This window comes from Eleutherodactylus coqui, chromosome 9 (genome assembly GCF_035609145.1).
Source record: "Eleutherodactylus coqui strain aEleCoq1 chromosome 9, aEleCoq1.hap1, whole genome shotgun sequence".
Classification (NCBI taxonomy): domain Eukaryota; kingdom Metazoa; phylum Chordata; class Amphibia; order Anura; family Eleutherodactylidae; genus Eleutherodactylus; species Eleutherodactylus coqui.
Genome location: NC_089845.1, coordinates 126,799,947 through 126,811,915, shown reverse-complemented (window position 1 = coordinate 126,811,915; position 11,969 = coordinate 126,799,947). Strand labels below are relative to the sequence as shown.

Below are 11,969 nucleotides of genomic sequence, written 5' to 3'. Positions count from 1 at the left end.
TGGATAAATTATTTCCATTCACAGGATCCACTTTCACAGGATGTTTTTTCCCAATCACACCATTCTCTGTATACTCTCCACATCGCTGCATAAGACAACAAGGTTGGCAGTGTATGAAATTCTGGCCCTGACTAGTCTAGCACAGACGACCAGGCCTTGTTGGAAATCAATCAGATTGCTGGATTTTCCCATTCAATGTGGATTCACACTGAAGCCGATCCACATAAAACTTGTCACGTGATTTTATACTGCACGCTGGGGTCTCTAATAAAATGGCCATTTAGTGTATAGTATATACCACTCTTATAAAGAAACTGTAACATTTAATACAGGATTGTCCTGCAATCGCCTGTAGATGATGAATGCAGTACAATCCAGGGATTAATATTATCCCACTCTATTTACACCTTTTTTTGATAAATTAATCCCAAAACATCCATTTATCACTTGATAAATGTGGAGATTACAAAGCGTCTCCACCGGGAGATCTCATTTCTTTAATTTGTAGCAAATAAATAATTGCCCTTCATAGATTTTACATGAAAAGTGTTCCACCGCTGAATCAAAAATTGAAGTAATGATCGTTCCCATTTCTGCATTATTTAGAATGTGCTTCCAGGCAAATTACAGCCTCCTGCTCTCATACATTAAACAAGGACCTATCAGGGCTCGTGATTTACACTCTCTATTCATAATGATACTGCCATGAATATGCATTTTAGTTATGTGTAATTTATATATTTTTGGCCTTTTTTTCAAATAACTTTTTTGTATTCTTTGTGCCCTCTGTGGTTTCCAGATAGATGTGCAATTATTTCATGTTTCTAGTCTCTTTTTCATTTACAGAGAGTAGAGCCCCACTAAGTAACATAGAAAAGGTTCTCCCACAAGTAAATATTTCTGTTAGATCAGACAAAAGCTAATGATTTTTCATTTTGAATCATATAAAAAAATGTTCCTGTGAACAGATATTGCTGTTATAAGCTTGTTATGGCGCCCCCTGCTGTTCTTTTGATTCCCTTTCAGAGCGTCTTCCTAAAATGTCCAGTGCTGGTGAGATGAAGCAGCTTCCAGCGCAGTGATTCTAACCCGTTGGCCTGTACAACCAAGGCCACTTTGACCATTGGGAACCCAGGTAGCCACTGGTACCACTGCTAGAGGACCCTGGCGTCACTAGTGCTGCTGCTAAACGACCCTGGTAACACTAGTGCTACTGCTAGAGGACCTTGGCATCACTGGTGCAGCTGCTAAAGGAACCTGGTAACACTAGTGCTGCTGCTAGAGGACCTTGGCATCACTGGTGCAGCTGCTAGAGGACCCTGGTAACACTAGTGCTGCTGCTAGAGGACCCTGGTAACACTAGTGCTGCTGCTAGAGGACCCTGGCATCACTGGTGCCACAGCTAGAGGAACCTGGTAACACTGGTGCCGCTGCTAGAGGACCCTGGTAACCCAGGTCTCCTAGCAATGGCACCAATTTCAACTCTATCTGCGTATGCAGGGTGAGGTTACAGTTGAAAAGTATTGAGGCCATTAAAGTGGTATTTCGGTTATGCAAATTTGTTGTCAAATAAACAATTAATAAAAAGTTAATAAAAAGTAACTAAAATTTACAATGTGGTTCTGCTTTGGATTTTGTGTCTGTGGCTCTATAAACAATCGCCTTCTCCTGCTACTTCAGAAGTGTTTATTCCCAGGTTGCCCTGGAAACGTCCTGTAAGCATTCCAGTGTTACAGGTCAGGCATGCTCAGTAGGAACAACCAGTGACGTTTTTTTCAATAGCAAGGACGCACACAGAGAGGAAGTAGAGAGCAGGGAATTGTGAGGAATGTAGTTTCATAACCCGCTGTACATAAATATAGCGCAAACACCTTTTATTTCTGGAAGTTTTGAAAATTTGTTTCACACCCGAAATACCCCTTAAAAAAAAATAATAAAAAGCTGTACTCTCCACCAGTCCGGTCTTCACTCACTTCCCATCCAGCAGTCAGGTATGCATTAAAGTGTGTGACTGCTGTAGCCAATCACTGGTCCCAACAGCTGTTGCAGCCATGGATTGGCTGCAGTGGTCACATGCTGAGATGGGCGTATGACTGCTCTACCGGGAGGTGACCGGAGACAGCGGGAAGGCTTGCAGGCTGCTGTGCCTGGCTTAGGTGAGTATAAGTTTTTTTATTTGTGACAGAAAATGTTGGTGGTTGCAGCAACAGTGGATGGGGCGTGACATCAGTGAAGGGGGGCAACAGTTGTGGGGGACCCATTTTAATACCCATGCACTAGGTATTAAAATGACCCTGTGTACAATAGCAAGAATTATTCCACTAGCTGTACACAAGTGGGTCCAAGTGGAGGAACTGAGCTATTGAGCATGAGTGACAGCAAGCACTGGACACAAAGGGTGGGTTGTCCGAGGGGGAATTAAAAAGTACCAGAGAGCTTCGATAGGCATCCATTGGCAAAGTAGACGTAATATTTCAGTTTCCCAGAGTATTGAAGAGGCTGCGGCCGCTGTATAAGCTGTGATTCTGGATAATGACTCATGTGACAGCGGTGTAATTACATTAATGCATATATTTATGGCTCTGTAGATTGTTTCTCGGGAGCTTCTTGTTAGTTACAGATGCAGCAGTTGATGACAGCACAGAGAGAGGAAGAAAAGGACTCAGATAAATGACGGCATCCCGTACTTCAGCCTGGCGCTTCCCCCATTGTTCTACTTAAAGGGGTTTTGTGACCGGTAATATTTTTTTAAAGGCTCCCTGCAGTTCCGTACACCCCAGAAACTCTACTTCCATTTTTGTTGTCCGCTGTAAACAGAGCTGCCACTATTTCTTTTCCCACTCCAGCTGATTGAATCGTGCTGTCATGGTGCTGCGGGCTGTGCAGGTGTCGTTGGTAGAGATGAGCAAGCATACTCGCTAAGGACAATTACTTGATCGAGCATTGTCCTTAGCGGGTACCTGCCCGCTCGGAAGAAAAGGTTCGGCTGCCAGCGCGGGTGAGAGGTGAGTTGCGGGGAGGAGAGAGGGAGAGAGAGATCTCCCCTCCGTTCCTCCCCGCTCTCCCCTGCCACTCCCTGCCCACTGCTGGCAGCCGAATCTTTTCTTCCGAGCGGGCAGGTACTCGCTATGGGCAATGCTCGATCGAGTAATTGCCCTTAGCGAGTATGGTCGCTCACCTCTAGTTGTTGGGGATAGGGTCCATGTGCGGGTCCAGTGTGACGTCACGGCGTCAGTGTCGAACCATGGGTAGTGGTATTCAGCGCTGGACTCATCTCCCTTCTGTTGTGCGACTGATAGGCTACTTGAGCCGTCTATCGTCTCAGTCAGCTTATCAGCGGCTTTCTTAGGGTATTTATTCCAGCTCCTCTTTGCAGAGGATGCCAGTAAGACATTTTTCATACTGGTCTTTCTCAGTTGTGATGTGTTCTTGCCTTAGTACTTCTTTCAGTGTTTCTTTGGTGCTTCATTTTGTGTTTTTTGGACTTTAGATTGTGATTGTGTGTTGCCTTCTTTGTTTTGACTATTGCCACTCTCAAGCTCAGACCTCGGCTTGTTGATTTGTCTGTTCTGTCCTGCTTTGTCTTGATATATTTACACTCTTCCTCATTACACTAAGGGTTTGTATAGGGAAGCAATTCAGGTTTCAGACATGGGGTTGTCCTTTTCAGGGTGGGTGCTCTACTTTTATTGGCAGGTCCTGTCAGGACAGACTAGAGAAAGAACTTTAGCCTTTTCTTTGCATCTACCACTGTCTGTCGCATTATCCCATACATCTACATACTCCAAGACCCCCTGTGTTCTACAAGTCATTAACTTGTCCCTGTGTTCTGTTTCTGTTGGTGAGTTTCCTTGACAGGCCTGGACATACATAACATGCGCACCTAGGAATAGCTAGCATCTAGTGCCATCCCGTGTAGCTGATGTAAACTCAAAATGGGGCAGGGTTGGAACAATATCTCTGCAGTGCCACCTATTGGAAGGAAGCATTCATGTAAGTCAATGTCAGACTTTTTAAACAAGCCTTGTAACAATGACTGGGAATTGTTCCATCTACCCATTTGCATATTTCCTAGAGGAGCATGGATGGTTTTATAAGTCTCTTCACACCTTCTAGGGGCTCTCCCTAAGGAGCAACAATAACCTTTCTGACACACGTCTATAGGCATTTCACTAGCCAAGGCAGAAAAGCCTATAGATGTATCTGCAGCTGATTTCATGCTATGCGGCGCTCCCCCTCACCTCCTCTAAAGACCTCCCTCCTTCAGCGCTCCCCGGCTTCTGGTTGCCAGCGGCCTGTGGTGACCTCCCCTAACCAGCAGCACCGCACCTGACCAGGCCGCTGGAAACCTGACAGCGAGAAGGCTTCGAAGGAGGTGAAGGGGAGCGCCACATAGTATAAAATCAGCTGTGGATGCGCAGCTGATTTCCAGTCAAACTCCTCACCAATGGTGCAGAATTTGACTGTTTTTTGGATGTGGAAATGCTGTGGAATTTGTCATGGAAATTTCCATTGCAGACATTCCGCAGCATTTCCACCACATGTAAACATACCCTAAGGCCTCAGGGCGGGGCTCAGAAGGAAAAGAGAGCAGATTTTGTTGGAATAATCCTTAGGCCGCCTGCAGACGAGCGGGTCGGATCCGGCAGCGAGAATTCTCGCCGCGCGATCCGACCCGAGCGCCTGCAGGGACGAGCGCGTACTCACCCGCGCCTGGCGGCCCCGGCTCTTTCATGTGCCGGCTGCCGCGCAGCTGGCGCATGCGCAGACCGGAGCCGGCGGCGGGTGAGTGCGTGCCCCGCAGAAAATTAGGACATGCCGCGGTTTGTTTGCCGCGCGAGATTTCGCGCGGCCAAACCGCGGCCGTCTGCATAGGAGTGCGTATTTTAATGCACTCCTATGCAAACTTTCAGCGGCGGAAATCCCGCGGGAAATCCCGCGGCGGGATTTCCGCTCGTCTGCAGGCGGCCTTAGATGTCATGACGCATTTGCAGAGCCCCTGGCACGCAGCACAGTGGAATCCCCCCAAAGTGACCCAAATTTGGAAACTACACCTTTTCCCCAAAAATAAGATCCTGTCTTACATTAATTTTCCCCCAAGAGGCACTAGGACTTATTTTCGAGGATGTCTTCTTTTACTTACCTAGCTGGCTCGGTCCAGGTCCCCTAACACAGTTCCTGCAGTCCTTGGCCGCCCACACAGTATCACTTCTTAGGTAACAGGATTCATAAATCCCACCTCCACGAAGTGATGGCTGTGATCAGTTCTTCAAGCGCTGCATTGATTAATTCTTCGAGAGCCGTGGCTCAGCCAATCACAGCCATCACATTGTATAGGCAGGACTTATGAATTGGCTTAGCCGTGGCTCAGCCAATTCATAAATCCCGCCTCCACGATGTGATGGCTGTGATTGGTTCTTCGAGCACTGCTCAGCCAATCAATGCAGTGCTCAATGAACCAATGGGGTGGCTGCGATTGGTTCTTCGAGTGCTGCAGCTCAGCCAATCAATGCAGTGCTTGACGTACCAATTAAAGCCATTGCTTCCTGGAGGCAAAATGTATGATTTCTGTAACCAAAAAGTGATCTTGTGTGGGCGGCCGAAGACTGTGGGAAGAACCTGGACCGGGCCTGCTAAGTAATGTATTCCTATTTTTTTTTAAATGTAATGTAACTAGGGCTTATTTTCTGGGAAACACTGTATTTGCTGCATTTTCACATGACCTCATAGACTTTAAGTGGTGGATTTTGGTCTGTAAATATGGACAAAAATAGGACATGCTGCGTTTTTTTTAAATTCGAGTGGTCCATTGAAAAAAACGCTCATCTGAATACGCCAATGCAAATCAATGGTGTCGCATGCTGACTGTAAAAAATATGGTGGCAATACACCCCAGAAAATATGTTTGTGAGCGCGGGCTCTTAGGTTGGGCTTCTACACGAATGTAACCACACATGGCTGAAACCCCACCAACCTACGGTGGCCAATATACGGGGGGTATTTTTGTAAAAGGGCAATATTAAATGAAGTCTGTCACCTACAAGCTGACTATACTCTACAACGTACGCGGCTATGTGGAATCCACGGATATTTTTTTTCCAATGCGGTGTGGCTCCACTGCCTACAGATATCAGTCTTTAGATTTATCACACGCCATTTTTAAATGAGCTTTGGACCGTATGCGTCCCATTGTCCCTGCGCTTGCACCGCACTGAATAAGCAGGTGCACAAGCTGGGGGGTACTTCTTGGCTCGTACTGATGCCACATGCGATGACATATCCAGAGATGTCACTAAGCATGGAATCGGGCGGTTTTTCAAACAATGGGGAGGATGCCGATCGGGCAGTCTAAAGCTAATTTGCATATGGCACGGGATAAATCTCAAGGCTCAACCCCTAAACCCTACAGGACATAAGTTTACATACTAGCTGGGGAGCATTTAACGCGACAGGATGTAAACTTATGCACTGTGCATGGCATGGGGTCAGAAGTAAGCTGCCTTCCTCCCACAGCAGGAGCTGGCAGCAACAGCAGGGATCGATGATCACATCGATCCCCACTCTAAGCCCCTTAGGGCTCCCTCACACCCGTGATATTGCCACAAGAAAATCGCGACTTCTTTACCTCGATTTTTGAGCGTCAGTGCTGCTTTTTCTCACAAAAACATCACTGCCACGTGCGATTTTCTTGTGCATTTTTTCGCACGAACATTAATGGGGCTTTCTAACGTTAAAAACGCATCACTAAAAAACAAAACAAAAAAATGCAAGTTCCTGCTTTTCAATGTGATAAAAAGGAGGCTCCATAGGGAAACAGGGGAGGTAAAAAAAATAAATAAAAATCGCGCATCGCAGAAAGATAGGGCACGCCGCGATTCTTTTTTTCTCACAACATCGCATCAGTGAAAACATCGCAGATGTGAAGGAAATCATTGAGAATCATTGGTTTCATAATTCTGCGTTCCTACTCACTCTCGCATTGTGCGATTTTTCTTACCAGTGAGGAGGCGCCCTTGCATGCCACAATCAATGTACATGACTGGATGTAAAAGGATTCACAGAGGGAAGCCAATGGGTTGCCATGACATTCATATCCCACATACTAGTGTCCGCGCCTGCCATAGCTGTGGAGAGCGAGAATGGTACTGCATTGCATTATGAGAGTTTTTAGGCCTCATGTCCACGGGGAAAATCAGGCCCATTATGGATTCTCCATGGAGAATCCATAGCGGGTCCCTCCTGCCCCACGGACATGAGGGCTGAAAATCAGAATAAACTTACCCGCAGCGGACCGTGCAGGTCTTCTCTTCTTCACGGCCGGATCTTCTTTCTTCGCCTGGCGGATGTGATTGGCACGGCGGCTGCATGCCGCGCGCATGTGCCGGGCACATCCGCCAGGCCGAAGAAAGAAGATCCGGCCGCGAAGGAAGGAAGCTCTGCATCGCCCGGAGCAGGTGAGTTTAATTCAGGCTCCATATTTTTTTTTATTTACTTTTATTGACCATCCGCGGGTATTTATCTACCCGCGGGTGGTCAATGCATCCCTATGGGGTGCGGATCCGCATGCGGGTGATCCGCTGCAGATTTAAATTCTTCTTTTAAGGCCTCATGTCCACGGGGAAAATCAGATCCGCTGCGGATATGTAACACGGATTTCTGCTGCGGATGCAGTGCGGATGAGCTTAAATTCCTTTTGTTTTTTTTTTCACGGGGAGATCAATTGAGCTATGGGCTCCATGAGCTCCCGCACTTAGGCCTCCTTCCCACGAACGGATTTCCGCGGCAGAAATCCGTTGCGTTGCCCGCAGCTATTAGGTTCTATTGAACCTAATAGCTCAGTGCTCACGGTGCGAAATTCCACCGCGGAATTCCGCACCGTGAATTCACCCATCCTCACCTGCGGCATGCTCTATTTGCCGCGGGTGTACGCGCTGACGGCTTCCATTGCAGTCAATGGAAGCCGTCCATTCACGCTATCTTCCGCTGTAGCACAGCGGAAGATAGCGTGGAAACGCTTCCCCGCCCACCGCTGCCGCGCATATGACACGGCCAGCCGCGTCATGTGATGCGGTGGGCGTGTCACATGACGCGGCGGTGGGCGGGGAAGCGTCTTGCGGGAGCGAGGACGCCGGATCCGCACGTAAGTATGGGGTCTCCTGGGGGGCGCCGTGACGGGCTCCGCCACGGAATTTCGCAGCGGAGCCCGTCACAGCCGTATGCAGCCGGCCTTAAAGGAGATGTCCCGAGGCAGCAAGTGGGTCTATACACTTCTGCATGGCCATAATAATGCACTTTGTAATGTACATTGTGCATTAATTATGAGCCATACAGAAGTTATAAAAAGTTTTATACTTACCTGCTCCGTTGCTGGCGTCCTCGTCTCCATGGTGCCGACTAATTTTCGCCCTCCGATGGCCAAATTAGCCGCGCTTGCGCAGTCCGGGTCTTCTCCTCTTCTCTATGGGGCTCCGTGTAGCTCCGCCCCGTCACGTGCCGATTCCAGCCAATCAGGAGGCTGGAATCGGCAATGGACCGCACAGAAGCCCTGCGGTCCATGAAGACAGAGGATCCCGGCGGCCATCTTCAGCAGGTGAGTATGAAGACGCCGGACCGCCGGGATTCAGGTAAGCGCTGTGCGGGTGGGTTTTTTAACCCCTGCATCGGGGTTGTCTCGCGCCGAACGGGGGGGGGGGTTTAAAAAAAAAAAAAAACCCGTTTCGGCGCGGGACATCTCCTTTAAATGGGGCATGTTGCGTTTTTTTTCACGCGCATGAGATTTTTAAATCACTTTAAAATACCATCCAGGCTATTTCTCTACCCGCGGGTGGTCAGTGCATTCCAATGGGAACTTTTAGGTGCAGATCACGCACGCGGATGATCCACTGCAGATTTTAAATTCTATTTTCCCAGTGGACATGAGGCCTAAGGTTCAAGTTCTCTACAGGGACATTTAAAAACAAAAAAAAAACTTTTTGCGCACTTTCCCATTTGTATAAAAAAACTAGCCCGGACAGAGCTTCGTCCGTGGAAATATACAAAGTTATAGAATTTCAAATGCAACGACGTAAAAAAAAAATGTCCAAAAAAGTTTTTATTGTGCAAAAAACGTTAACTCTATCATGTCAGTCCTGCTGCACGATTAACGCTGCTAAAACAACGGCAGAAGTGCGGTTTTCTCTCCCTGCTCTTAAAAGAAAATGAACAGAAGTTTTGCAATATATTATAGGTACCCCAAAAAAACTCCCAATTGCCGCGTTTAAAACATGACGGCCGGGGGCGGAAACAGAAGAAGTTACGGCTTTTGAAAAGGGGGGATAAAGAGCCCCAAAAAATCTTCTCATCCTTATGGCCGAAATAGGCCGTGCCATTATACGACTGCTGGTGCCCCCCGGCGGTGAGGTTGAGGCCCGTGGGGTCTCTGCAGTGTGGACCCCCAGCCTCAGCTTCACCCTTTCTAATGGGTTTTGTATCCTCCCGCCCGCCTCACTTTCATACTAATCTCAGTTTGGAAACAAACAACGACGTCATTCCTGTAGTCCCGTGATTGGCTGCGAGGCCGGAGCTGGGCGGGGCTATGTGTGGCCGCGTATGGTTGCCATGGTGCTAGCAGCTTCCGGTGTGTAGTATGCCGCCTTCATACAGCGGGACGGGAGAGCCGGGTGAGCGCCGTGTTGTGTGTGCTGTTATGTGTGGGGCGGTCTCCCTGCAGGTTGTCCTGGGACTTGTAGTCCTCCAGCTGGTACAATATACTGTAGCCGCATGGCCGGTGCGCTTCCTTCATACGTAGGGTCATGTTCACATGGGGCGGACGGCTGCGGGTCCGCAGCTGAAAGTCTGTATGAAAGTTCCCACCTTTTGGTTCAGTCTTACTGACCCCCCTAAAGACGCCTGCACATGACATGCGCGGAATCCGCCCGCTGCTGGCGACCTGCGTACGTCACTTCTGCACTGTGGCTGTGCCGGCGGCGCGCATGTGCAGTACAGCTTTACCTGCGCCATCGCTAGATGATGACGCCGACCCCGTGACCCTCTGCAGCGCTCATTGCGGATGCGCTGCCTCCATTGACTTCAACGGAAGCCGTCGCTGCGTATCACGCTCTAACATAGAGCGTGCTCCAATTTTATTTTTCGCACGTAGCGGCTGCAAATAAAATCCGTGCGTGGAGAGAGGAACTCGCAATGCACATCTATGGGCACATTGCGCAGCGGATCGCCCGCATCGGGGAGAAGTCCAGGATCCACAACTCAATTTGCCCGATGCACGCAAAAAATGTACGCAATACCCCGAAAATGGAGCACATTGATTGCAGTAGGTTCGTTCACAGGCGCATCTCATGTGCGCAATTCGGTTCGAGAAGAAAGTACGCAGCACGCGCCGGAAAGAACTCGTCCTGAACTCAGTAAATTAATTGGCCGTTTCAGCGGTTGGGAGCGGCGGTGTGGGTTTCTTTTCTTTAAATTTGCAATTTTGCGCAATGTAACGAAAACTACAGTAAGATGACATAAATGCTTTGCTTGCATTTATACAACAGCCCGTGGCTAAAAATCCGGGACAAATACGCTCGCGCGACACAGGCCTGAAAGGTTTTGGGCCGATTTCACAAAAAATTGCGCAATTTTCCTGCAATGTGACAGCGCTACAAATCACATGTATGTGAAGCCCAGGCTTTCCAATGGGGTCCTTCACTTTAGCAATGTTTTGTAGCATGGTGCATTGCTAGATAAAACTTGCGGATTGCTGAATATTGCCGTTATTTGTGATGTTTTGTAGCCCGTGTTTCCCTACGGAGCCTTCCTTTGTGTTGCATCAAAAACAAAGTCCTGTAAAAGCCCTAAAATAACCCAAGGCTGCATTAAAATAAATAAGTACATCATCCAACAGCCGCCGTCCGCTCCGTCGCACTTCTCCTCGCAGCTCCCTGATGCTTGTTTGAAATCTTCTATCAGCACTTCCTGGATTGCATTGAATGGCTTTGATTGGCTGAGCCACGGCGCTTGAGAACCAATCACAGCCATCGCTTCCTGGAGGCGGGGATTTTGAACCTCCAATCCAGGAATTGCTGACAGAAGACTACAAACAAATGCCAAGGATCTGTGAGGAGAAGTGCGGCGGAGCAGATGGCGGCTGTTAACCCCTTTACTGGCACGCCCGGAAAATCTCCATGGCTTGCTGCTCTGACCATGCAGTTGAACTCTGGAAGATTTCTGTGGACAGCTCTAGTGCTGAAATGTGCAGAGTACTGAGCTGTTATCTGAAATCTTCCGGGGTTTTTACTGCATACTCAGCGCAGCAAGCCCAGGAGATTTCGCTGCCATAATACCAACTGTCAAAGTAGTACAGTACTTTCTAATACTTGTGGGATTAAATTGTATAGTTGACTCATTTAAAAAACCTGCCCTGTGAGGCGTGACCTGGTAATAACAAACCTGACACTGAAGGGGTTAGGCGGTGCATTGTGTTTTTTTTCTTTTTTTTTTTTTAATGCAGCTAAGGCTTATTTTCGGGGTAGGGCTTATATTTCAACCCCCCACCCAAAAAAAAAAAAAACAGAAAAAAAATTCCCAGTAAAAGAGCGCTACAAAGCGACACAAAATTGCGATTTCGCTGTGAGAAAACCCAGTGCTATAGCACAGAACACTGATGGGATATTGCCGCGATTTGAGGCCTTAAACTTACACATACATCTTTTTAGGGTGGTGGATTGGTGGACTACTGACAGCCAGGCTTCTGCTCCAACCGCCAGGAGTGGAGAAATCTCAGAGCCTGGCCGTTTAACCCTTTAGATCCATACCAACTGCATGCCAGGAGGAGGCTCCTCTTGTCAGCCGTCAGCACCCCGTAATGCGATTGCAAGATACCAATGGGTTTCCATGACAGCTGGAAGCCTGACAGAGGCCGTTACGTAACTCCGCCTATGAGGCCCCGTCTAATGGGCTGCTGGCATAGGTGTAGTAGAATGCACTACAGA

The 11,969-nt window shown here is 48.2% G+C and overlaps 1 protein-coding gene across 2 annotated transcripts in view; it reads left to right on the top strand.

Moving 5' to 3' along the window:
* The first annotated feature begins 9,609 nt into the window (after positions 1-9,609).
* LRRCC1 (leucine rich repeat and coiled-coil centrosomal protein 1) overlaps positions 9,610-11,969 on the top strand; it is an 82,508-nt gene continuing 80,148 nt past the window's right edge. For both annotated transcript variants that reach the window (XM_066578485.1, XM_066578484.1), the window contains exon 1: positions 9,610-9,659. The gene's annotated coding sequence lies outside the window, so the exon portion shown is untranslated. The remainder of the gene's footprint in view (positions 9,660-11,969) is intronic.